The 5921-nt window shown below is 37.9% G+C and overlaps 1 long non-coding RNA gene across 1 annotated transcript in view; it reads right to left on the bottom strand.

The window, feature by feature from the left end:
- Positions 1-724: 724 nt before the first annotated feature.
- Positions 725-5921, bottom strand: part of LOC138352650 (uncharacterized) — an 8799-nt gene continuing 3602 nt past the window's right edge. Inside the window, exons 2-3 of the long non-coding RNA XR_011222856.1 lie at positions 4983-5099; positions 725-980 (exon numbers count right to left, since the gene is read on the bottom strand). This is a non-coding gene — a long non-coding RNA (uncharacterized lncRNA). The remainder of the gene's footprint in view (positions 981-4982; positions 5100-5921) is intronic.

Consider the following 5921-nt stretch of genomic DNA (forward strand, 5'->3'; position numbering starts at 1 on the left):
CGGAGGAGCTGTTCCCTGCTTACTTCTGCAGGGAGGGAGGAGGATGATGCTGCATCACTCCACTTGTGTATTAGTTCTTCAGCCTTACCCTGGGGGTCGTTGTGAGCCGAGGCCGGGCTCTGCTCCCCTTAGCTACCTTAATTTTTGCCCACACTGTCTTGCAGACGTTTCTCTTCCAATAGAGCTAGTGAACTCTAGTCATGTCTTTCCCTTTGTAACTCATCTGCAATGTATGTACCTTTACCTGAATAAAAAATCTAATCTAAATCTATATCTAATCTATATGCTTAGATATATGCAAATGAGAGAGTAATAGAGCGAAACCTTTAAAATACTGAACAATTTGGAGGATATTGATTCATACAATTTCTCAAAAGGTCAGATGTAACACGAACAAGGAGCAAAGGTTTCAAGCTCAACAAGCCACAGTGTAGGAGTGACAACAAATGCTTTTTAACCCATACGATTATGATCATGGCAATAAGGTTTCTAAAACAGTAGGCATTCTTCCAAAGCCAGACACTGTACTATGTTCCTCGCCCTAACCTAGTCACTCAGTATTATTCACTCATTTATCTATGTCTTGTCTATTTATGTCTTAAAGGTTACAAGACGTACATTAGTCAATACAATTGGTGCTTAAAATGTTAAGGATCTCTTGTGAAACACGGGTATTAATAAAAAAATTTATTATGTAAAATAAATAAAAAAGGCCCAAGGGCCATGAAGTAACAAGAATGCAAGGCCGGCACAAGCTGGCGTAAGTAGAGAAGACGGAAGATTCTTCATATTAAAAGACCCTGCTTCTCCAAGATGGCAGTCACACCCTGCTTGCCCTGGACAATCACCATATGGAGAAGGACTGTTTACTGTGAAGGGAAGTCCACAAATGCAATGCCAGCATGAGTCAGTCTTGAAGGGTAAACGATGATGGCACCCTCACAGTAACACAAAAGCCGAGCAAGCCCAGTGAGGAAGACCTGTTGATGGGAAGGAGGAGAATCATTAGTCACAACAAAATCCACATAGAAACAAAGGAGAGAAAAAAATAAAGTGGATGTCTTCTTTTTGTATAGACATAATAAATATTGCCATTTGGCTATGTATTTATATGATATATAATAGAATACAGCATAAAACAAAATAAGAGGGGTGATAGGAGAAGAAAAGATTAGTGTTCAGTGAGAATCCACAAGGTCTTCTCTGAATACTGTTTATTTTCTTCAAGGCTGTGGGTCCCTACAATTGCACCAGAGGTGGTACTCACCCCTATTATTATTTAAACAGGTGATTAAAAATAGGTGAGTACACATACGGTGTCAGCAAACTTAGCCTCCAAACACACACATGGTATCAGCAAGCTTAGCCTCCAAATACACACATGGTATCAGCAAGCTTAGCCTCTAAACACACACACACAAATGGTATCAGCAAGCTTAGCCTCCAAATACACACACACACACATGGTATCAGCAAGCTTAGCCTCTAAACACCACACACACACACACAACATGGTATCAGCAAGCTTAGCCTCCAAACACACACACACACACATGGTATCAGCAAGCTTAGCCTCCAAACACACACACACACATGGTATCAGCAAAATTAGCCTCCAAACACACACACACACACATGGTATCAGCAAACTTAGCCTCCAAACACACACACACACATGGTATCAGCAAAGCTTAGCCTCCAAACACACACACACACACATGGTATCAGCAAGCTTAGCCTCCAAACACACACACACATGGTATCAGCAAGCTTAGCCTCCAAACACACACACACAGAAAATGGGGACATTGAAACAGTTGATAAACTTGATTTCAAGAGAGAGAGGTCACTATGGGGAACTTCAAATTTTTTTAATAAGTAATTAGGCAGACTTGTTGCTAGACAGGGAAGTAAATTAAATGTATGCCAAATTTTGCAAAATATACAATGAAGGCACACAAACATTCATACCAAAACAGAGATGCAGGGCCAGAAAACAGGATTGATTCAACAGAAATTGAGAGAGGGCCACAGACCAAAAGACACAAAAATGGAATGAAAGACATTGAAAAACTACAAGCAGATGTCAACAAAGTTTTTGATTGGGCAGCAGAAATAACATGATGTTTAAAAGTGATAAATTTCAGGTATGGCAAAAATGAGGATCTGAAAACATAATACAGGGTACAAAACACAATCGAATCTTCCCATAGTAGAAAAACAGCATGTCAAGGATTTGGGAATAATGATGTCCGACGATCTAATGTTTAGGGAGCATAACCAAGCAAATATTGCGTCAGCCAGAAAAATGATCGGATGGATTATGAGAACTTTCAAATCCAGGAAACCCATCACAATGGTTGTACTATTCAAGTCACTTATGTTGTCCCGTCTCGAGTACTGCTCAGTATTCACTTTCCCCTTCAGAGCACGGTTGCACGGTTGTTCCTGCCGGAACAACCGTGGACATCTTCAGGAGAAAACTGGACTGTTTTCTAAGAGAAGTTCCGGATCAGCCGGGATGTTGTGGGTATGTGGCCCTGCGGGCCGCTCCAAGCAACAGCCTGGTGGACCAAACTCTCACAAGTCGAGCCTGGCCTCGGGCCGGGCTTGGGGAGTAGAAGAGCAGAACCCCATCAAGCAGGTATCAAAATAGAAAGAAGCCAAACCCCCAATCATACCAGCGATACAAAGATGTGAGAAACAACTATACAGCAGTAAGGGAAGAGGCAGAAAGAAATTTTTAAAAAGGGATAATGGATAAAATGTAAAACAGAACTGGGCCTATTCTACAAATTCATAAACAACAAATTGCAGGTAAAGGATAATATCCAGAGGTTGAAAATAGGAAACAGATTCACAGAAAATGATAATGCAATGTGTGAAACATTAAACCAAAAGTTCCAAAGTGTGTTTATACAAAATGAAATCTTAAGAGAACCTGACCACAATAAGAATTTCTGAGAACATCATAGAGCGTATAGAGGTGTCTAGAGATGAAGTGGAAAATATGCTAAAGGAGCTAAGTAAGAACAAAGCAGTTGGTCCAGATGGAGGTTTCACCATGGGTTCTGAGAGAATGTGCATCTGAGCTCAGCCTTCCACTTCACCTGATCTTTCAGGCATCCCTGTGTATAGGAGTCATAGCAAACATGTGGAAAAAGGCTAACATAGTTCCAATCTACAAAAGTGGCAACAGGGAAGACCCCACCTCTCTCAGTTATAGACCTGAATCATTGACAAGTGTAACAGTGAAAGGATTGAAAAAAAAAAAAATAATAAAAACTAAATGGGTAGAACACCTGGAGAGAAATTATATAATAATCACACAGACAGTATTGTTTTCGATCTGGAAGATCCTGTGTATCGAATTTACTCAGTTTCTATGATTGAGCCACAGAGATTTTAAAGGAAAAAGGTAGTTGGGTTGACTGCATCTATCTAGACATAAAAAAGGCTTTCGACAGAGTTCCACATAAGAGGTTGTTCTGGAAACTAGAAAATTTTGGATGGGTGACAGGTAAGCTTCTAACATGGATGAAAAATTTCTGACTGATAGAAAAATGAGGGCAGTAATCAGAGGCAATCGGACTGGAGAAGTGTCCACAAGTGGAGTACCACAGTACATGCACCAGAAATGTTCATTGTCTACATAAATGATCTACCAGTTGAATACAGAATTATATAAACATGTTTGCTGATGATGCTAAGATAATGGGATGGATAAGAAATTTAGATGATTGTCATGCCCTTAAAGAAGACCAGGACAAAATAAGTATATGGAGCACCACTTGGCAAATGAAATTTAATGTGAATAAATGCCATGTTATGGAATGTGGAATAGAACATAGATCCCACACAACCTACAAATTATGTGAGAAATCTTTATATAATTCTGATAAAAGAAAGAGGTCTAGGGTTGATTCTAGATAGAAAACTATCACTTGAGGCCCACATAAAGAACGTTGTGTGAGGAGCCTATGCCACGCTTTCTAACTTCAGAATTTCGTTTAAATACATGGATGGCGAAATACTAAAGAAATTGTTCACGAGTTTTGTTCGGCCAAGGCTAGAATATGCAGCGGTTGTGTGGTGCCCATATTTTAAGAAGCACATCAACAAACTGGAAAAGGTGCAAAGACATGCTACTAAGTGGCTCCCAGAACTAAAGGGCAAGAGCTATGTGGAGAGGTCAGAGGCATTATATATGCCAAAACTAGAAGACAACAAAAAGAGGTGATAAAATCACTATGTACAAAATAGTAACAGGAATTGATAAAATCGATAGGGAAGATTTCCCGAGACCTGGAACTTCAAGAACAAAAGGTCATAGATTTAAACTAACTAAACAAAGATGCCAAAGAAATATAAAAAAATTTCCTTTCGCATACAGAGTGGTACACGGTTGGAACAAGTTAAGTGAGAAGGTGGTGGCGGCCAAGACCGTCAGTAGTTTCAAAGCATTATGTGACAAAGAGTGCTGGGTAGACGGGACACCACGAGCGTAGCTCTAATCCTGTAACTACACTTAGGTAACTACATTTGGTGTCAGCAAGCTTACCGTCGAAACACACACAAACAGCCTGCCTATTATTCAAGGCCTTCTCTGAGTACTCTCTATTTTCTTCTCTGAGGCTATGGGTCCCTAATCTTGCACCAGAGGTGGTACAACTTTTAAGTTTTTAACTACTGCACTGAGCACCTGATTTTGGCAAAGACTTCTTAGTGCAATTGTCAAGGACATAGTTCTGGTATTTTTTTGTTTATAAATATTCAGGTATAGTTAATGTCAAAATGTTTCAAAACTCAACAATTTATATTTCAAAACAAAAAAAGTAATGAAAACATTACAAAACATTAAAATATAGCCTAATTAATTTTTTAATAAAATAGCACAACTCTCAGAATGTCAAAAGGTGCTTTGAGCAATGAAGAAGTTAATTTTATATATATAATATTATATATATATAATATATATTTACCTGTGACTACTGCTTAGCAAAAATTTGATCTCTGTGAAAATTGGTCTCGTCATTGCTAGGAGATATTTTAAGACCATGATTTGCTGTGGATGGCACTATAGTCTTCAAGTCATCAATCTAAAAATAGAGGTAATCTTTTAAAATGTAAATTTTGTATAAAAAAAATGCAAAAATAAATTGCAAGAATAATATGAAGTTATTATACAATTTTTTTTTAATTATTTAAATATTTGTGAGACATTATTAAGAAATGTATGAAGTACAGATTCTCTAAGACCTGATATGTATCTGCTTATGTTCCACCACATTACATTCATGGCTGAAGAGAAAACACAGCCAGTAAGGTAATGATCACTTAGGATGGACTGGGATGCTACATGTAGGTGGGGGCTAAGCTGCGTGAGGCTAGGATGCCCAGCCTGCCTTGTCTAGGCTGGGCTGGGCTAGGCAACACTAGGAAGGAGTCAACAAATCTCTGGAGTGCCTTACTTTTCCTGATATCCTTAAAAAAGCAACAATGATGCCATTTTATAAAGGAGGCGAGACAGCAGAAATAAACAATTAGAGAAAAATATCAAATCTACTTATACTTTCAAAAATATTTGATTTTTTTTTTACAAACATTTCTTCCTACTTTGTAAAATTCAACATGAATACAAACACACACACACATCCCTAGGAAGCAGCCCATAGCAGCTGTCTAACTCCCAGGTACTTATTTACTGTTAGGTGAACCAGATATAGAGAATAACCACAAAATGCTATCTTTATAAGAACTATCTTGTAAAGCCACTAGTACACGCAGCATTTCAGGCAGGATATATAATATTAATATTATATATATATATATATATATATATATATATATATATATATATATATATATATATATATATATATATATATATATATATAACTGAAAACTCACACCCCAGAAGT

Source organism: Procambarus clarkii, chromosome 54, assembly GCF_040958095.1.
Source record: "Procambarus clarkii isolate CNS0578487 chromosome 54, FALCON_Pclarkii_2.0, whole genome shotgun sequence".
Lineage (NCBI taxonomy): Eukaryota > Metazoa > Arthropoda > Malacostraca > Decapoda > Cambaridae > Procambarus > Procambarus clarkii.